Here is a 22,368-nt window from a genome sequence, read left to right as displayed (position 1 = left end):
CACTTAAATCGTTCCAATCTTTGTTTACCACACTTACTGTTATCAGTTTCTCAGAAGCAAAGACACCACCGATAGAATCATCAGCAAGGTCAAACAAAGCAGATGATTCTCTCTCAATTTAGGGAGAGTTTCCGGAAGACACCGAGAAAGGCCCTGGCCCAGAGAGGAGAGAGATGAAGCAGTGACCGCCTATACTTTTCAGCGCAAGGGATGTTATTTAGAAAGCGAGAGAGATTTAGTGATCACTGCCAGCAGGTTGACTCCTTCTGATTTATTTGTATTGTCTTCATAGGCTTATAGAAATGGGAGTTTGCCTGCACTTTCAGGCCAGGATTTTTGTCCTTCACATATGAGTTTATTTCTTGATTGGTTGTGTGGATTCCTAAACATAGATAAACCGATGCCTTTTGCTTTGGGGGAAAAAATAGGCAAGTCTCTGGAGCTGGTAAGTAGAGGAATCAGAGATCGTGTTTCTGTAAAGAGCCAGCTCCTGTGTTGCAGCAGAGATTGTGCCTGGCAGAGTCCCAGAAGCACTGGTTTCTGGAGCACCTGGGAGAAGCAGGTATTTTTGCCATGTTAAAAAGTGGCAGAACCTGAGATCAAGTCCTAGCTGGCCTTGGGTTTATAACCAGTCAATTGCAATATAACCCTCACTTTTATTTGTGCTTTCAAATCTTGGACCCGAAATGATTCCAGGAATAGGACTTGGCTGGAAGCAAACGTCTCCCTTTCCTCTTCTTTAATTCCCTTTCATTTAACTTCCTTACAGAACATAGAAAAACATTTTTTTAGTCTGAAAAAGACCTAAATGCTCCATTAAGACCAGTCTCTTCATTCTACAGACAAGGAAACTGAGGGTCAGGAACAATTCTGGGATATAAAGCCACGTGATTATCTGGAGGCAGGAGGGGGATTGGGTCTAAGGGCTCTTCTTTCATGATGTTTCTCACTTCTCCTGAACTGTTAAGTGGAAATGCAATCTTTTTCATTCCCCCGAAAGAAGTTGATTTCGTCTGGGTCATTTAATAAGGAACGCCTGACAAAAGCGAACTGGCTGACTTAGGTGTGGTAATCGCTACAGAAATTGGTTTTAGGGACTTCGGGGAATTCTGCAGTTGAACCCAGAAACGTCCTTATCGAGTGCAGTTTGTTCCAATAATTCCACAAATTTGAAGCACTTGAAACACTGCCATTTCTCTCTGCAGTGATTCTTTGTCGTTTAGTAAACTTTCAAGGAGCTCTGCCACACTGCCCCATTGGATTCCTAGTAAGATACAGTGTCAGTGTCTTAATATTTTCTCTAGCTTCTTGAAACCAGGCGCTCTGAGTCCTTGCATCTGGTCAGAAACGTCATTTGCACGAGATAGATCTTTTTGAGAAGACTGTCTGAGTCCCTAATGGCATTAAAGAGGAAGCCAGCTTGCAGCTAGCCTTCTGTTTCATTCCCATGCAGATTTCATGTTACTTGATTCATCAGTTCACAAAGGGAAGTCAAGTTCCACCGGAAACTAGGAAATGTAGCATTATTCTGGCTGTCTAGCTAAAACTGGTGGGGAGGAAGTATTTTAATAAAGGAAAACGACATTGAATAGCAAGTGAAACTTTAACTCTGTTATCTATGTTTATTTCCACTCCCTCCCAAAACTCCACTAAAATAAATAAAGGCATTTATAGACATAAACCCCCCAAGGAGAAAAAGAATGAGAGAAATGACCACAGATGAGAGATAACAGATTTAGTAGTAGAATAAAGACATTTTCAGATACACAGATAATTTTACTCTATGTGCCCCTTCTCAGGAAGCCCCTGGAACATGTTCCCCACCAAAACAAGTCAACTAAGAAAGAGGAAGACAGTAGCTCCAAAACACAAAAGGTATAAAGGAAATCGTCAGGGCTGTAGGAGAGGTAACATAGGTGAGAGGCGGGTTCAATCCCTGGGTCGGGAAGATCCCCTGGAGGAGGGTATGGCAGCCCACTCCAGTATTCTTGCCTGGAGAATCCCATGGACAGAGGAGCCTGGCGGGCTACAGTCCATGGGGTCACAGAGAGTCAGACATGACTGAAGCAACAAGGCACGCCCACACAGGAGAGGTAAATCCGCCATATAATTAGACAGCAATCCTAGAAAGCGACCCACATAGCCTGGAGTATGCAGAGAGAGACCCAGAAGAAGTGTCTACGAGAGGAGGAGGAAGACGTGGGGAAGGAGGCGAAGGAAAGGAAGAAAGAGGAGAATTGTGTCACCCCCTAAAATAGAATTCTGTTCTTCTCATGAGTAGACCTGTATTACAAAATTCATATTCCATTATTATCATATTTAGAATTGTATTGGGGGCTTCTCTTGTGGCTCGTCTCAGCTGGTAAAGAATCCACCTGCAGTGTGGGAGACCTGGGTTCGATCCTTGGGTTGGGAAGATCCCCTGGAGAAGGGAACAACTACCCATTCCAGTATTCTGGCCTGGAGAATTCCATGGTCTGTATAGTCCAATTGTATTTAATAAAAACTTATGAAAACCAATACAGTACTGTAAAGTAAAATTAAAAAACAAAACAAAACAGGTAATTTGTTTCTACTCAACTTCTAATTGGCTTCACATGATTTGCAGTTGACAAACAGCATACTGGGAAACTTCCTGATTCTTTCTTTGGCAAACTGGTTGTGTTAGCATTCACCAAGCATATGCGTTTGTATCTTTAGGTATTCCATTGACAAACACTGGCTGATGGCCCACCGTGCTGAGCCTGTGCTAGGCAAGCACCATGTTTCCGTTGCATATCTCAATTGCCTGGTTAAAGTCTGACCCAAAGGAAGATGATGTTTGTGACTTTTAATTATCTTGTCACTATAGAGTTGACAGTGGAATTTCAGAAAACCATCATTCCTATAGGATAATAGTTCTCAATGGTGGTCCCCATACCAGCAGCAGCATCACCTTGAAAACTTGTTAGACATGCAAATTCTTGAAATCATTTCCCCCAGACCCACTGAATCAGAAACTCTGGGGGCAGAGCTCAACAATTTGTGTTTTAATAAATTTTCCAAGCGATTCTGATCCACACCAAAGTATGTGAAGTGCCAGGTAAGATATTCATGGTGCTTTTTTTTTTTTTTTTTCCCCCTCTTCCATCTACAATACTTGAAGAAGTTGAGGTAGGGTTTGATACAACTGTTGGGAGTATTTTAAAATTTTTATTCATTCAGTAGATATTTATTGAGCATCTCCTAAGTTCTAGGTATTGTACTGGGTGCTGAGAACACTAGTAAGCAAACAAAGAGGTCACTTTGCTGCGGTTGATTGTTCTTCTGTAAGCATTGTCATATTGTTTATTTATGTGTGGCTTCACTGGGTCTTCGTTGCTGCATGTTCTCTGGCTGTGGCGCTTGGGCTTCTCCCTGCGGTGTCTTCTCTCGCTGTGGAGCACAGCCTCTAGGGACCACAAGCTCGGTAGCTGAGGCCCACAGGCTTAGTTGCCCTGCAGCATGTGGGATCTTCCCTGACCAGGGGTTGAACCTCTGTCCCCTGCACTGATAGATTCTTAACGGCTGGACCATCAGGGAAGTCCTGCTGTGGTTGTTTTGAGGTGAATGTGTAAAAATCCTTCTGGCTAACAGTAATATACACAAAAGACTCTCATGTGTTATCTTCACACCATTTGAGACGTCTGTGCTCTTCCAGGCCACTCCGAATGGGGGACTATGTCAAAGCTTGGGCGTCAGAATGTCATGACAGTAAGAAATGGAGTAAACAAGATGTGGGGAGGGATCCGGCATGTTCTTTGGAAGTAATAAGAATGCAAGTGTGAAGGTCCGTATCACTGTTTTGTTGTTCAGTTGCTCAGTCATATCTGACTCTTTGCAACCCCATGGACTGCAGCACGCCAGGCTTCCCTGTCCTTCACCATCTCCCTGAGTTTGCTCAAACTCATGTCTGTTGAGTCAGTGGTGCCATCCAACCATATTTTAAATGGTGTCAAAATGCTTCCTTTATATCAAAACCCCCATGTCCTGGCTGCTGCTGTTGCTAAGTCGCTTCAGTCATGTCCGACTCTTTGCGACCCCATGGACTGCAGCCCACCAGGCTCCCCCGTCCCTGGGATTTTCCAGGCAAGAGTACTGGCGTGGGGTGCCATCGCCTTCTCCGCGTGTCCTGGCAGCCTTGTCACAGTGGCTGCATCGGATTGTCCCAGTCCGCCCAGGCATCCATTAGCTTGTGGGTTGTGGTTCACGTAGTGATGGCAGGTAGGAGTCAGACACCTGAACGTGGAATTCCTCAAAGAACAGTGAGTGTTTCTCCTCCATGGTCCCCCGGGCCTTCCCATGTGTAGACGTGGATGGGCATTAGAGCTTGGATTTGCTGCTGTGTCATCTAAGTCTCTATTGGATTAATGGGAGGACCTGCCTCATAGGATCTTTCTGTGTATTAAATGATGGATGCAAGGGGCTTGAAACAGTTGCCTGCATTTAGAGAGCAATCACTAAATTCTAGCTAGTAGGCTATTGATACATGATCAGAGTCTGCCTTAGTTACATTAAAGAAGGAATTTGACACAGAGCACCAGGCTGAGCTCACTGTGTTATACAGCAACTTCCCACTAGCTATTTTACACATGGTTGTGTATATATGCCAACCTAGAGGGGAGGGATGGGGTGGGCGTGGGAGGGAGGCTCAAGAGGGAGGGGACACGTGTATACTGATGACTCATTCACCTTCTTGTATGGCAGAAACCAACACAACATTGTAAAGCAATTATCCTCCAATTAAAACTTTTATAAAGGAATTTAAATTTAGGAATTTGCCATTAGAATACTTCTGACCTACCGGATCATTCTGGGAGTATTGGGTCATGCAGATTTGGCTTGACATCATTGGCAAATCACACTTTCTTCTTGGTAGAGAAATGTTGGAGGGCAGTGTCTCTCTGTGTCCAAACCAGTGTTCACACTGACATTGTTCAGTGACCGGCTCACACATCCACGGCCAGGGCCTGGGTATCTCTGGTCTTGGCTTCTCCTCTGAGTTAACCATGAACCATGGCCCAGTCCTAGAACTTCATGCCTTCACCTCCGCTGGTAGAGGAGGCGATTTTGCTAGGAAATATCAGATTAGTGAGAATTTAATTATCATTTCCAAAGGTTCGAAAAGCATGCCGATACAACGAATGCCCCCTTGACATATTGAATTTAGGTATTTCTAACCTCTTTCTGTTAAATATGGAAATATATTCATCTTGTGAGTCCTTCATAGAATTAAGAGTAGAACCACGTTCTATTGAGTCCCCAGCTAAATTTTCTCAAATCCATTTCCATTTTGATTTTAAGAGAACTTACTTAAAATATTTAAGTTTAAAAGTGAAAGAGAGGGATTTCCCTGGTGCTCCAGTGGTTAAGAATTTGCCTGCAATGTAGGGGACACAGGTTCGATCCCTGGTCAGGGAACTAAGATCCCAGTGCCATGGCGCAACTAAGCCTGGGCACCAACTACTGAGTCTTGCATGCTATAACTAGAGAGGCCAAGTGCTGCAACTAAGACCTGGCTCTGCCAAATAGATATTTTTAAAAATGGAAGGGAAAAGCCCAAGATTCAGGATTATGCATATATAATTATTAAGTATTTTAGGGCAAATTTATTTCTTCATTATATAGACTAATACAACTAAATATGTTCTTTTCTTACTTTGGTCATTGTATTTATTTTTTAAATTATTTTTTATTGAAGCATAGCTTTACAATATAGTGTTAGTTTCTACATTTTGTTAGTAGAGCAAAATGATTCAGCCATTCATATAAATACACATATAACCCTCCCTTTCGGACTTCCCTCCCATTAGGTCATCACAGAGCATTCAGTTGAGTTCCCTGTGCTATACAGTAGGTTCTTATTAGTATCTACCTTATACATAGTATGGGCTTCCCTGGTGGCTCAGAGGGCAAAGCATCTGCCCGAAATGCAGGAGACCCGGGTTCGATCCCTGGGTCGGGAAGATCCCCTGGAGAAGGAAATGGCAACCCACTCCAGTATTCTTGCCTGGAGAATCCCATGGACAGAGAAGCCTGGTAGGCTATAGTCTATGGGGTCACAAAGAGTCGGATGACTGAGCAACTTCACTTTCACTTTCACTTTATACATAGTATAATAGCATATGTGTGTCAATCCCAATTTAAAAGCAAGCCACAGACTGAGTGTTCTGTCAGTAAATGCTTACTGGTGAGCAGGGGTTATAGGCAGCAAGAGCCTAGAGGCCCTGGGCAGAAGGAACACCACGTGCAAATGTACAGAGACGTGTTCTGGGGAGAGTCAGCAGTTCTGGATGAGTGGAGTGAACGGTACAGTGCAGAAGCCCAGGTGTAATGGCCTGAGGGCCCTGCTTGTTCATTTCAAACCTTCTGAAGCTAATACCTGGGGACAGAAAGATGCCCCAACAAACGATGGATCAGAAAGAACAAGAAGAACATTTGCAAAAAAAGAAAAAGAATTCCCCCCTCCCCCTTTCTTGGAAGTGTAAGGGTGGCAATATGTGTGATGGCATGAACTCTGAATTAAAAATTCTCAAGCCAAGTCCAAGTAACTACTATTAACCTACAGTATGGTATCACATGAACGATTCAGAAACACCCTGAATGGTGTCTGTGAATGACACAACCAGACCTGTTAACCAACCGAGCTTCTTTCTAGTGTGACGATTCACTGATGTTTTGTATGTCTGCATGGGGGTATGGGGGGTGGATAAGTGGATGTGTATAAACCCTAGAATGGCTGAACATACATTTTGCTCTTTTTTTGCTCTTACGTTTGCAAGTTCTGTTATTGGACCTTAGTGGACAAAATTAGAATGTGTGCCTTTTACACTAAAACTCTGCTTATTCAATGTGTTTATTAAATTGCTTTCAGAAGTAAAATCTGTTAGCAATATATTAATATCTTTAACATATTATTCATTGTTTAAAATATAAAAGCATAGTTTAATTCTTCTTTACCTTTCCTTTTACTGCAGAGGAAAAAAAATAGTAAAAAGCTTGGAGAAAGAGCTACCAATTTCTTTTATATAAAATTTCACCTTTCCCCAAGATACAAACAGACTGGTGTGGGTGCTTAGTTGTGTCCCACTCTTTACGACCGCATGGACTGTAGTCTGCCAAACTTCTCTGTCCATGGAGTTTTCCAGGCAAGAATAGTAGAGTGAGTTGCCATTTCCTTCTCAGGTGATCTTCCTGACCCAGGGATCGAACCCACATCTCCTGTGTCAGCAGGAGGATTCTTCACCACTGTGCCATGTGGGAAGCCTCTAAGATATTCATATCTTAAATCATAATAAGAGATCAGGGTGGTGGATGGAGCCTTGAGAATGAAGCAATGCTGAATGAGAAAGGATAGATAAAGCACAGAGCTGTGGACTTGGGGTCGTGTTTTAGGGAGAGAAAAGGAAAGGAGAGGGAGATGGAGCTGCAGCTGTTGGAAAGGGCTGCTACATCCAAAACTGGAAACAGTTTGCACAAGAAGGGTGGTGTCAGAGGTAGAAGCGGTAGGCAGAGGCCAGGCCACCAGATTTGTGGAAGAGCTAGGTTCCAGAGCGATGGAGTAGGGGATGAGGTGTGTTTCCGTTGTGTGACTGTACCACACAGTTCACTTATACGTCCTGCTGTTGGTTGATATTTGAGTTCATTTTTTTTCTTTTTGCTATACAAAACGATCCTAGGTAGCAGGGATACAAACTAGAGAGCAGTGACGTGATGGTGAGGAATGGACCAGCTGACCACAAAGACTTTCCCTCTAGATTTGAAGGCAATTTGAGGGCAACTCCCATGACTCATCATTCGAAAGAGCGTTTCTTCTTTCCTATACCAGATGCTTTGGCTTGGATCGGTTTGGTGACCCAAGGGACAAAGGAGTCCACAGTATCCTTAGGAAGGACAAAATTCTATGGTGTGTTCTTTCCCGACTGGATCCAAGGATGCTCTGAGAATAGGTGCAGAGGTGCCTCTTATAACAGTAGTGGTTACCTGTTCTAGTAGAAGAATCTGGACTTACTCCATCCTCAGCTCCAGCACCTACAAACTGTGAATGCTTGAGTCATTCAGCTTCTCATTTGCAAATAGGACCTTGCAAAGGTGTAAACCAGCAGCCTCACAGCCACATGGCACCCACAGAGGTGTGTTTTTTGACCTCTGCAGAGCGTGTGATGTTTTTGCACTGGTGGCTAATGGCTAAAACTTGGGAAAGTGCATATTATCACTCCATGCTTACAGTTTCTCATGAAATATGAAAGGCAACAGTGGCTTGCATTCTTATGTGGCAACTATTAGCTAGAGCCTAGAGACAGCAACCTTTTCTAAAAAGAGCTTTGTCCCTTTTGCCAGAGTCCCCATCACTCCCTGTGGGCTAATACCTGACTCCTCCCACTCATGTACATTGCTCACCTGACCTTCGTGGTCATCTTAGTTTGTGACCCTCTTCAGGTTTTTAATATAAGTGGTTTATTGAGATATGGGCTTCCTTGGTGGCTTATTGGTAAGGAATTGGCCTGCAGTGCAGGAGATGTGGGTCCTTGGGTTTGATCCCTGGCTCAGGAAGATCCCCTGGAGAAGAAAATATTGACCCACTCCAATATTCTTGTCTGTGAAACCCCATGGGCAAAGGCACCTGATGGGCTGCAGTCAGTGGCGTCATAAGACACGGACACGACTTCCTGACAACCAACACCACTATTTATTGAGATATTGGTTAGGCCAAAGAAGTTTGTTTGGATTTTTTTTGTAAGATCTTATGGAATGCCCCAAATGAACCTTTTGGCCAACCTAGGATAAATCAAGCAGACAAATTATAGATGTACAGCTACGTGAATGCTGGTTAGACCCAAGTAACCAGCACCCCAGGAACTGTCTTATGCTCCTTCTAATCAGCACCTACTCCTCCCAAAGGTAAACAATTGTCTGCCTTCTATCACACTGTACGTTAGTTTTGCTTGCTTTGAAACTATCTAAGTGGAATCACACAATATCTATTCTTGGAGTTATTCTCACTGCTCTGTGTATTCCATCATGTGACTATATCAGTTCATTTATACATTGTACTGTGCGTTGACTTTTTTTTTGCTCTCCAAAATAATGCTGAATGTAGATATTAAAATGCTAACGCATAAGTTTTGGTGAATGTATATACACATGTCATGAGATTCCCAGGTGGCTCAGTGGGGAAGAATTTTCCTGCCAATGCAAGAGACCAGGAGACGTGGGTTTGATCCTTGCGTGAGGAAGATCCCCTCGAGAAGGAAATGGCAACCCACTCCAGTATTCTTGCTGGAAAATCCCATGGACAGAGGAGCCTGGTGGGCTATAATCCGTGGAGTTGCAAAGAGTCAGATATGACTGCGTGAGTGGGCACACACACACATACACACACACACACATCCACACACACACATTTCCATTGCAGATGTAATTATGATCGAAATTACTGGGTCTGAACTGTGTGTTCATTTATAATAATTTTTAAACTAAGGGTTTAAAAGACATGTCTGCAAAGAGTTTGGCACGCAGTCATAGCTCCATAAATTGAATGTTAGCTAATATTGCCATCATCAGCGTCATCATCATCACTCGAATTATCCTCATATTTTTAATGACACAGAGAAAGAATTAAACTCCTTGAATATGCCACGGGCACCGAGGTTTCTCCCAATCCTCTTAGCTATAAAGTCTCAAAAATTTATGGACAATGACAGCTCTCTTCCCACTAGCCTGGCCCCTTTCTCTCTTGAGCAGAGGGCCCGGTGAAGCAGACAGAAAAGAGCACCAGGAGTCTGTCTCCCTTGCACTGAGTGTTGAGAGCCCTTCACTTCAGCCCGACTTTGTTTCTTTCCTGGGCCCTAGAAGGGGGCTGGTCTGCAAAGTCGGGGATATCTGAGCTGCTGCTAATGGAAAGGGAATCTTCCAGCATGGAGAGCAAAAGGAGACAGTCCTCATGGAGGTGGATCTTATTTATTCCATTTCCCGCTTGTGGTCAAGATAATATTTCAGTAATTGATATGACTTTATGAATAATGGAGCGTGGATCGAGAAGGTTGGAGCATCTGTTTCACATGAAGAATTGTTGGGGGCAGAGCCCTGGCTCCTCCTCATTGTCCTTCTACTGCCACCGAGAACCTTGAGTGCCAGGAGACTGGGGTTGTGGTTGTTGTTCAGTCGCTAAGTCGTGTCCAACTCTTTGCAACCCCATGAACTGCAGCACACCAGGCTTCCCCATCCTTCAGTATCTCCCAGAGCTTGTTCAAACTCATGTCCTTTGATTCGGTGATGCCATCCAACCATCTCATCCTCTGTCACCTGCTTCTCCTCTTGCCCTCAATCTTTCCCGGCATCGGAGTCTTTCCCAATGAGTCAGCTGTTTGTATCAGATGGCTAAAGTGCCAGGAGACTGGGATGAGGATGGGAAAACATGCTCACTTCCTGGAGGCAGAGAATTTAAAATGTGAAATTCTTAAAGGTCACCTAGTTCTGTGGGTACCAAATATATGTTCTCAGGTATCTTCACTAAAATCATCCAGAAGCTTCTAGGAACCACTGTGTCCTGGATTCCATCCCAAGATTCTGGTTGGTAGTCTGCGTGTGGCCTGGCCAGCTTCTTAGAGATTCAGAGATACTCAAGAGAATTTGGCAGCTATTGATTCCATCCAATCTCTTTGCTTTACAGACAAGAAACAGCAGCTTCAAGTTAAGACTTTTGTCCTAAGAGATTCTGTGACTTGGTGGCTTTGGCATCATCAGAAGCAGATGTCCCACCTTCCTTTTTCACCAAAATGTCCCTCCTAACATCCTACACACAGAACTTCTCCCAGCACCACCTCTCTCCCTTGCAGGTTCTAGAATTATATTCCCTCTTAGTTAGTCTCAGCATTCTGTCTCTATTTTCTCTCCCGGAGAGACCCAACCCAAATTAGTTTCAGCTCTTTTCTTTCAGGGGACACCTCCCTTCTGAATGGGAATCTCTTTCTTTCTAGTGTATACAATCTTTTGGTTCCCTTGATTCTCAGCATCTCTAGAGATAAGTGGCCAAGTCAGCCTAGTAGATAATTTGTGGGCAAATCCTCTCCAGTGGTGATGCTGCAAAGCTCTGGTTGTGAAAGACCATTAGCCTCCACAACCATGGAAGTGCAGCATTTTAGGGCAAAAGGAGCCTTAGGTGTTCCACTCATCCACCCATTTGACAGATGGGATCACTGAGGCCTAGAGAGGTTGGGTGGCTTGCCCAAGAAACACAGCTGGTTTGTAGGTGTAGAAAAGAAGAAGGACTAAAAGTCAGGTCTTCAGATTCCTCTGCCCTATCCTTGCCCTGATTCAAATAAGCATATCTTTTATGGCAGAATTTCACATATCTGGAGACACATTGAAGGCAGGAAAAATTGGTTTCCTGATGCAGGTCTTTGCTTGTTTCTCAATAAAGAACATCTTAGGACTAAAGGATATTTGAGAGATCTTTTTAATCTTGGATCTCCTTCACCCCTTGCAGGTGGTCATCCATCTCAATACCTTTCTTCAAGTGACCCAAAGCTCCTCTTTCCACAGTGGTCCAGCCCATGTGTAGGGCGTTCTAGTTGTGAGAAAGGCCTCACTGTCTTGGCCTAAGAATCAGCCTCCTGGGGACCCACTCCCTGGACCTCACTGCTCTGCCTGGAGACACTCAGCCAGCAATGCTGTGTTGAGAGCAAGCCCTGGCTTTGACACTGGGTTTTAGTGCTGCTCTGCCAGCTATCAGTTGCGAATCTCCAATAATCCTGCTGCAGCTTCTCGAGCCTTGGCTGTAAAATGGGGGTAATAACACCCCTGTCAGAGGGTCATGATGAATATAACCCCAGCTCTCATGCTCAGGATCCGCATCTCACAGGGCATGTCCTAGAACCCTGGACTCCCCGTGGCCCCTTCCAGGCTCTGTGTCTCCCTCTTCCCATCCCAAACCTTCACATATCCTTCCACTGTTTCTCAAGTGGCTCTGGCCTCAGTGCTCCATGTACTTTTTGGCAGTTTTCACACATGTTTCTCAGCTGAGAAGTCTCTCCTGAGATGAGTTTCTGTCCCTTTTCCATGCATGAGGAAGCATGCCTGCTAAGTCACTTCAGTTGTGTCTGACTCTTTGCAACCCAATGGACTGTAGCCCACCAGGCTTCTCTGTCCATGGGATTCTCCAAGCAAGAGTACTGGAGTGGGTTGCCATGCCCTCCTCCAGGGGATCTTCCTGACCCAGGGATCAAACCTGAGTCTCTTATGTCTCCTGCTTTGGCAGGTGGGTTCTTTACCACTAGCACCACCTGGGAAGCCCCACAAGAGGAAGGGAATGTAACAATTACCCATGGCGTAGCTTCATATCTCTAAGGCAAGTATTCTGTATCCTGGAATGCACAGTTTGGAGACTGTCTATGTTGGGCTGTGCATGTGTGAGTCAGTGTGTGTGTGTGTGTGTGCGTGTGTGTGTGTGTGCAGAAATCCAGCTGTGTGTCTCTATGTTTCTCTTCGAGTGTACATGTCTCTGTTCATAGACATCGTCTCATAAATCTATAATATTGGGGCCTTGGCTCTCCTGGTCCATTTTTTAAAGTGGGAACCTATTACTCTTCTTCTTCTTCTTCTTTTTTTTTTTTTTTAGTTGCATCTATTTATTTGCTTACTTATTTTTTGGCATGTAGGAACTTAGTTCCCCAACCAGGGATTGAACCCATGCCCCCAGCATTGAAAGTGTGGAATCTTAAGCACAGGCCCACCAGGGAAGTCCCTGTCCTGGCCCATTTTTCACGTCAAGGAGGTGTGCACTGTTTCTTTAAGTCCCAGAATCCACCGATGCCATGGGGCAGGGCTTTTCAGTTCATCCTTTTTTCCACCTGAAGCTGCATGTGCCGCGTCACATTTCCATCACTAATCTGAAAAGCACTTTGCAATGAATGACACCTGAGCTGTGTAAGATATTAATAGCTGCAGAGATTTCATCCTTGTGCCATTTAAATCCCTTGCATACACTTTTATGGAGACAGTGAGGGATAAGGAGGAAAAAGCCTAGAATAATTATAAAAGGTACAGAAAAACATATTTGGGGGTGATTAAAATAGTATTTTGTTTTTATCATCCACCCTGCTACCTCCTGGGCTTCCCAGGTAACACAGTGATAGAGAATCCATCTGCCAAAGCAGGAGATGCAAGAAATATGGGTTCAATCCCAGGGTCGGGAAGATCCCCTTGAGTAGGAAATGGCAACCCAGTCCAGTATTCTTGTGCAGAAAATCCCATGGACAAAGGAGCCTGGTGGTTTCATTCCCTGGGCTTGCAAAGAGTGGGACACAACTGGGTGCCTGAGCACGCACACGCAAAAGACCACCAGTCACGTGAGTTGGTCCGTCCCCTGGTTCTACCAGTTCAATTGTCTGTATTTCGAGCCTGAGCCACATAGATCCTTTTCAGTTTGGCCTTTCATACTCTCTAAACACCTGCTGAATTCTTCTGCATGCTTTCTTGTCCTGTGGAAGGCAGCAGCACACACATTTTTCTTGGTGGAAATGCTCCCTGAACGTGTACACGGGTAGGACCATGTGTTCTCTTTGGAATAGCTGGGTTTTCTGAAATTTATTTTTACTGAAGTATAGTTGAATTACAATATCGTGCTAATTACTGCTGTACAGCAAAGTGTATCAGTTATATGTATACATTTTTTTCATATTCTTTTCCATTATGGTTTATCACATGGTATGGAATATATTTCCCTGTGCTATACACTAGGATCCTATGGCTTATCGATCTTATACCAGTTTGTACCTGCTGATCCCCAACTCCCAATCCTACCCTCTCCCACTCTCCTCCCCCTCCGCACCCACAAATCTGTTCTTCATGACTGTGACCTGTTTCTGTTTCGTATGGGGATGAGTATGCATGCGTGCTTGGTTGTATCTGACTCTTTGCGACCCCATGGACTGTAGCCCGCCAGGCTCCTCTGTCCATAGAACTTTCCAGGCAAGAATGGTGGAGTGGGTTGCCATTTCCTTGCCCAGAGGATCTTCCCAACCCAGGGATCGAACTTGCATCCCTTACATCTCCTGCCTTGGCAGGTGGATTCTCTACCGGTTAAGCCACCAGGGAAGCCCCTTCTGTTTCACAGATAGGTTCGTTGTGTCCTATTTTAGATCCCACAGATAAGTGATCTCATATGCATTTGCTTTTGTCTTTCTGGCTTACTTCACTTGGTATGATAATCTCTGGTTACATCCATGTTGCTGCAAACACCATTATTTCGTCCCCTCTTTATGGCTGAGTACTAGTCCATTGCATACATGTATCACTTCTTGTTTATCCACCCATCTGTCCATTGACAGTTCCCTTGTTTCCATGTCTTGACTACTGTGAACAGTACTGCTCTGAACAAAGAGGGTGCATGTATCTTTTTGAATTGCAGTTTTGTCTGGATATATGCCCAGGAGTGGGATTGTGGAATCATGTGGTGATCCTTCTAATAACTGTTTTGTGTTGGTAATTTTGGTCAAAGTAGCACATATTGAAACCATATTCTCAAGGAATACTTTTGACTCTGCCCTATGTTTCTTTTCTAGACTGCGTAGTTTAGATTATCCACTAATGAGAAGCATTCCCCTTTTCTTGCCCATGTGAAAGTTTATCTGCCCATTTTCTGGGCTACATTCCTCCTATTGCCCAAGGCACATTCAGAAAATCTCTTGGGATCTTCCTATACTTTACACCTTTTGTTTTAGCATTATATTACCTGGAAGAGCTAAGGGTCATTTAAAAATCAGAGTTGCTCTGGTGTAATCTCTCTTGGAGATCAAAGGTACCAGAAGATACATTGAGGATGGAGAGTGCAGGTAAGGAGGGAAGGAGCTTATGATGGATAAAGTGTGAGCATTGGACCAGGTGGGTGATGGTGCCAATGCTGAGGGACAAGACAGATAAGGTAGAGCCCAGAGTCAGGTCAGGGGCACACCAAATGGAAGTACCCCAAGAAAGCTAGATACGCTAGTGAAGATGCTCATTATCCTGTCTCCCTTTTCTTAGGTATCCCTGATGCAAGAGATTCTCCTCTTGATCGAGGAAGGATTTCCAAGAGACTCTGACCAGTTTCCCATCCATGACAGCGTATCTCCTCAATTACCATGGAGATTTCCATTTTAAAAATAGCTATTGGGTGGATAATCTTAGTGCAAAAAAAAAAAAAATCCAAATATATCACAGCAGTTGGTTCTCCACACCCTTATGCCTATTTACTCCCTTGAGGATTCTCATCAGGTTTAACTTTTCCTTAAGAAAGTGTTTATTCCCCCATATGTTATATTGGCTCAAGCAATAAGTGATTCCCTGGTTGAAAATGTGTTACGTGGCCCTCTTGCTTCTTGGAGGAGTAGAGTATTGTTATACTTAGGTGTGTGGATGCTGGAGGAATCTCACCTACGTTGCAATCTCAGCTCTGCCTCCTAGGAGCCATGTCACATTGGGAAAGTAACTTAACCTCTCTCTGTACCTCGGTTTTCTCATCAGACATTAGACCAATATGGTACCTGGATCTTGGAGCTCTGTGTTGTAAAGGAACTAAAACCTGGCAGGTGCTGAGAATAGCACCTGGTGCATAGTAAATCCTCCAAACAGGCCAGTTAAGGTTTTTTCCAAGAATGCTCTGAAACACACTGGCCTACAGTTTCCATGAATCATGGGAATGATATAGTCAATAGGTCTACAAGTCCATACAGTTGCTTCAAAGCTCAGAGGTGGCTGCTTCTAGACCTTCCAACTTATCTCCACATAGTTGTCAGTTAGATCCAGAGCATTCTGCTTGTACTCCACACCTGTCTGCTTCAGAAGACAAGACAGCAGCTAGCATTTGATTGTCTCAGTAAAGCATTAGTCAGGTAATTCATTGATCTTATCTTTTGTGTCCCCTTCTCAACCCTAGGCCTGTGGTTGGCTCTGCGATTATTGAGTGGAGCTGAGGGTCCAAATGCTGGCAGGATGCACTCGGTAGATGCAAACTTCTTTCTGACCTTGAAGTGTTTTGTGAAAGTTATTTGCATGCTGAGGACTCAGTTAATATCTGGTTTGGGCTTACTTATCAAGTTCCCTGGGCTTCCTCCCTCTCTTCTCTTTACTTGAGCAGTTTACTATTTATTTGTATTTTAAATTGTGTTCTAGTTTTTGTGATAGGCTGAGATTTAGTCATCTTTGTTTTCATTTTTTGTTGGTTTTTGAGAACCTGGGGATTTTGATTCATAAGAATCTTGTTTTCCCTGGGCTTCCAGTAAGTTGTTTTTGCATAGCCTCTCAGGTTTTTCCTGGGTTTCAATTTTGTTTCCGTTTCAGAATGAGGTTAACAATGAAATTGTCCACCCATTTGTCTATTGCTTTGGTTTGCTACTCCACAATTTAAAAAAATATCTAAAGATTAAAGCAGAGATCCCATTGATTCCTCAACCGGCAGTTCTTACTTTGGCGGTTTGTTGTTCAGTCACTAAGTTGTATCCATCTCTTTGGCGACCACATATATCCTGTCCAGGCGACCAGTAGCCCGCCAGGCTCCTCTGTCCATAGGATTTCCCAAGCAAGAATACTGAAATGGGTTGCCATTTCTTTCTCCAGGGGATCTTAGATAGGGATACTGATTGGGGTAGGATTCCCGCATCCTCCATGTAATTCCTGGCAGCTTTAGCCAATAGGTATGAGGGTCAGGGCACATAAACATTATCAACAGATTCACCATTTCCTTGAGGGCAGAGTCAGGTTGCTAGTGGAAATGTCTTGAACAAGGTCTTCCATTATCCATCCTTGACTGAACTTATGTCTGTCCTTTGAAGTTTTATAGTTCTCGTGGATGATACTGAATGCTTTATAGCTTGAAGAGTGGAGAAAACTAAAAAAAAAAAAAAAAAAAAAAAAAAAAAGCTTAGCTCTTAGATTTTTACTTTGAAAGAAATGATATCCTACCCCATGGACTGTTGCCCGCCAGTCTCCTCTGCCCATGGGATTTCTCAGGCAAGAGTATTGGAGTGGGGTGCCATTTTCTTCTCTAGGGAATCTTCCCAACTGAGGGACTGAACCCAAATGTTGAGCATTGCAGGCGGATTCTTTACCAACTGAGCAACCAGGGAAGCCCAAATTTTATGTATATTAGATCTCAAAAAAAATCATTTAAAAGAAACCCAAACCTATATGGACACTACGCAGTTGGAATAGATGCCTACACGCACCTTGTGTGGGGCCCTGTTGGTGAACTGCAGAGATTCTCAGAGGAGGGCCCAGGGGTTGGCTCAGTGGTATTGAGGATCTGGTCACTCAAAGCAGAGGCTAGATACCAACTGGTGTGGACATACTTCAGCATTTGAACAATGACCATACTGGTGTGTATCCCCTACTGTTAGCCCTGAGCTATGCCTGAATCCTATGACTTCCACTCAGGGCTCCGCTGTTACCCCACTGCAGCAGCAGAAAGCCTATATCCTCATGGCTTGAATAGGACCATCATAACATGAAGAAGTTTGAGCTCTGCAGATTTAGAATCTCCAAGTCTGTGGATCAGGGAGCTGATAAATATCAGCATTTCGGGACTTCCCTGGTGGTCCAGTGACTAAGACTCTGTGCTCTCATTTCAGGGGACCCGGGTTCGATCCCTAATCAGAGAACTAGATCCCACATGCTGCTCACACACCACCACAAAAGGATCCCGCGTGCCACAACAAAGACCTGGCACAGCCAAAGGGAAAAACAATAGCATTTCATTCAATAATTTTGAGGAGGGTCTCACAAAGGATGGTAGAAGTGTCTGGTTCTATTGAATCATATCATAATACAATATAAAAGCCTCTCTCTCTCTCTCTCTCTCTCTCTCTCTCTCTCTCTCTCTCAGTCATTTGTATTCTCTGGTAAGTCTCTTTTTGTCTATCCGAATGTCTCTTTCTCATCTGAGTTCCATGAACCAATCCAAAGTGTCAAAGATGTAATCTTAGAGGGGAACTCTCCCACTTCAGCTACTCATCAAGCTCGTACCCATAGCAGCTTTATATAAGACCCCTGTATCCTTCCCAGGGACATATCTATATAGCTCAATCCATGGGAAATGAAATTTACATGGGAGAAGGGACGGTGTCTATGTATTACTTATTCAGTGACATCCTGTCTCATTGCAAACAGTGTTAGAGATGGTTTGCAAAAATATACATGGGCAATGCAATGGGATCAATGAAGAGAATGATAATATCTAGAAATAGGGGAAGTAAGTATAAGGAAATAAAACTAGCAGCCAGATTAGACTATTAAGTGCCTGATGATAGAGGGAGCTTATGGATTTGGCTCCAGGCATCCCAGTGGCCAAAGCACAGAGGTAAATATTTTAGGTTACAGGCTGCTGTTCAGAGGAAGAATAGCTTTCTCAAATGTTGTGGTTTAACAGACGCTTCTCCCACAGCACCGCATAAAGAGCAGAGTGTGGGAGGCAGAGTTACGCTCACCAGCAACCTGAAAATAGACCCCATGGCACACCTCTTAGGAACGTTGGTTAAAATACCCCTTGATGCAAGTCAGTGGCTTCATGCTGAAACCCACTTCACAAACTGGGTGGGTGGCAGGAGAGACGTTTTCAGAAGCACGCATAGGAGCCTGGTCTTACCCTGGGGAGACCCAGCCTTGCCTGGAAAATGGGAGCCTTTGGGGAACTCCATTGCTGAGGGCTGATGGAATTTCCCTCTTTGTCCCAGAACATCTCATCTGGGGCCTTGTAGGTCAGCTTTCCCAGCCAGTGGCGCCCTTCCCATCTCACCCCCTCCTCCCACTAAGGCTTTTCTTCCCAGGCTTATTGGAACTTCATCATGTGAGGCCGTAAATCATCAAAATCCAGAACAAATCTCACTTGACGTTTTTATCTTGACTCTTCTGGGGGCCTTTAATTAGCATGATTGCAGCGCAGGAGATTGCCCCGATGGAATCTGCACTGCTCTTGATGATGTAATGGCTGCGGAACGTTCTCTAGTTTCTGCTTCTGGTCATCTTGGAAAGACTCTGATTAAAAGTGATTAAGCTCCTTAATATGGTCATAATAAAGGGCAGTTAGCAGTGAGTTTATGGATTAAAACAAATGCGTTGGAACATGGGCTCACGGAGCTGCACAAAGCTCATGCCTAACGCCGCGATGGGGGTTGTCTGCCAGCCTGGCTGCCACAGCCATGACACGCACCAGCACTGCTCACCTGCCCCTGTGGTGGCCACTGCCCCACAGCTCAGGCAGCAGATGTCCTTGCCCGCCTTGCCCTCAGCCATGGCACATGCATCACAGCGGGCAGCCATGAATTCACAGCCCTATTAATGGTCCATGGCTTTGGGGAGCATCAGAATATGTTATGGCTGAAGACAGAATTTTAGTTGGCACGAAGGGTCCTGATTTCTCCAGTTCCTAAAGTACAGGGTATGGTGAAACCCTCTACTGGTGTAGAATGTACCATAACAGTGGTTTCCAGCTGGGCTGACTCTGCCAGCCATGGGACCTTTGAGAATGTCTGGAGACATTTTTGGTTGTCCCAGTGGGGTGGAGGATTCTACTGGCATCTAGTAACTAGAGAGATGCCAAACATCCTACAGTACATGTGTGGGCATTCTACAATGCCCACCGTCAAGAATTATTTGGCCCCAAATGTCACTAAGACAGAGGCTAAGAAATCCTATACTCTTCAAGGAAGACTCCAACATTATCTTATTTAAAGTTCGTAAGGGCCTGGTGAGAGAGAAGGTATAAAAGTTTTATTTCTGTTTTACAGATGGAAAAACCGAAGCCTACGGAGGTTACATACCTTCGCTCTCCACCAGAGTCAGGCCGTCTGATTATGTCCTTCTTATTCCATGGGCACTTGCACACATTGCATGGGTGACGTGAATGTCGGGGTCTCTACAAGGGTTCAAAAGAGGATACAAGTTTTATTTAAGTGCTTAGGGCATATCTCTGGAGAAAGCATGATCCCAGGTGTCTTATGTAGGAAAAGTACCCCGACTTTGGATCTTTGCCCTTGGTATCAAAAAACACATATCCATCAAAAGTTCAGTTCAGTTCAATTCAGTCGCTCAGTCGTGTCCAACTCTTTGTGACCCCACGAACTGCAACACGCCAGGCCTCCCTGTCCATCACCAACTCCCGGAATTCACTCAGACTCACGTCCATCGAGTCAGTGATGCCATCCAGCCATCTCATCCTCTGTTGTCCCCTTCTTCTCCTGCCCCCAATCCCTCCCAGCATCAGAATCTTTTCCAATGAGTCAACTCTTCGCGTGAGGTGGCCAAAGTACTGGCGTTTCAACTTTAGCATCATTCTTTCCAAAGAAATTCCAGGACTGATCTCCTTCAGAATGGACTGGTTGGATCTCCTTGCAGTCCAAGGGACTCTCAAGAGTCTTCTCCAACACCACAGTTCAAAGGCATCAATTCTTTGGTGCTCAGCCTTCTTCACAATCCAACTCTCACATCCATACATGACCACTGTAAAAACCATAGCCTTGACTAGACGGACCTCTGTTTGCAAAGTAATGTCTCTGCTTTTGAATATGCTATCTAGGTTGCTCATAACTTTTCTTCCAAGGAGTAAGCGTCTTTTAATTTCATGGCTGCAGTCACCATCTGCAGTGATTTTGGAGCCCCCCCAAATAAAGTCTGACACTGTTTCCACTGTTTCCCCATCTATTTCCCATGAAGTGATGGGACCAGATGCCATGATCTTCGTTTTCTGAATGTTGAGATTTAAGCCTACTTTTTCACTCTCCTTTTTCACTTTCATCAAGAGGCTTTTTAGTTCCTCTTCACTTTCTGCCATAAGGGTGGTGTCATCTGCATATCTGAGGTTATTGATATTTCTCTGGGCAATCTTGATTCCAGCTTGTGTTTCTTCCAGTCCAGCGTTTCTCATGATGTACTCTGCATAGAAGTTAAATAAGCAGGGTGACAATATACAGCCTTGACGTACTCCTTTTCCTATTTGGAACCAGTCTGTTGTTCCATGTCCAGTTCTAACTGTTGCTTCCTGGCCTGCATACAGATCTCTCAAGAGGCAGGTCAGGTGGTCTGGTATTCCCATCTTTTTCAGAATTTTCCACATTTTCTTGTGATCCACACAGTCAAAGGCTTTGGCATAGTCAATAAAACAGAAATAGATGTTTTTCTGGAACTCTCTTGCTTTTTCCATGATCCAGCGGATGTTGGCAATTTGATCTCTGGTTCCTCTGCCTTTTGTAAAACCAGCTTGAACATCAGGAAGTTCACAGTTCACGTATTGCTGAAGCCTCGCTTGGAAAATTTTGAGTATTACTTTACTAGCGTGTGAGATGAGTGCAATTGTGTGGTAGTTTGAGCATTCTTTGGCATTGCCTTTCTTTGGGATTGGAATGAAAACTGACCTTTTCCAGTCCTGTGGCCACTGCTGAGTTTTCCAAATTTGCTTGCATGTTGAGTGCAGCACTTTCACAGCATCATCTTCCAGGATTTGAAATAGCTCAACTGGAATTCCATCACCTCCACTAGCTTTGTTTGTAGTGATGCTTTCTAAGGCCCACTTGACATCACATTCCAGGATGTCTGGCTCTAGATGAGTGATCACACCATCGTGATTCAAAAGTACTAGGTGTTAAAATGATGGTCAGACTTGATCATGTTTGATACTTGGAGAGAAGTAAGGTCTTTACAGTGGGTAAAAATGCATGGATACCAGCCTGATGCCAGTTCACACATTTAAATGTTCTGGGATCCCTGGGTGTGTGTGTGCTCAATCATGTCCAACTCTGCGACCCTGTGAACTGTAGCCCGCCAGGCTCCTCTGTCCATGGGATTCTCCAGGCAAGAATACTGGAGTAGGTTGGCATTTTCTGCTCTAGGGGATCTTCCCAACCTAGGGATTCAACCTGCATCTCTGGCGTCCCTTTCATTGACAGGCGGATCCGTTACCACTAGGATCCCTGGTGGTTACATACAGCGTGACATGGTCTGTTGTGACAATGTGAAAGGGTGGTGGTTTTGGAACTGAGAACACACGAGCAGACAAAATGCATTCATACAAAACACACACACACACACACACACACACACACACACCATGGACCCCTCAAGTCTTTGTCTGTCTGGATGTTTATTTGCCTGTGGAAAATCTTCCAGAGCCTGGCAATTTAGTGGAATAATAAAGCTAAGAAGAGCCACCCATAAGGATTAAAATACAACTGTATTCACACTCATTGCTTGGATCATTTCCTGGGAGTTTTAAAGGATTCATAGTATTAGGAGATTCTACTGGGTTGGGATCTTTCATTAAAATGTTATATTTTTTTCATAAAGTGTTATGTATTTCCATAACATCTTATGGAAAAACTCCAA

General features: G+C 44.2%; 1 protein-coding gene across 7 annotated transcripts in view; it reads left to right on the top strand.

The window, feature by feature from the left end:
- The window catches only part of NTRK3 (neurotrophic receptor tyrosine kinase 3), a 414,880-nt gene that overhangs the window by 267,024 nt on the left and 125,488 nt on the right, over positions 1-22,368 (top strand). The gene's annotated exons all lie outside the window — the stretch shown is intronic.

This window comes from Capricornis sumatraensis, chromosome 19, assembly GCF_032405125.1.
Source record: "Capricornis sumatraensis isolate serow.1 chromosome 19, serow.2, whole genome shotgun sequence".
Taxonomy (NCBI): Eukaryota; Metazoa; Chordata; class Mammalia; order Artiodactyla; family Bovidae; genus Capricornis; species Capricornis sumatraensis.
Note: the sequence above shows the minus strand (reverse complement) of the source record. Positions and strands in the feature narration are given on the sequence as shown.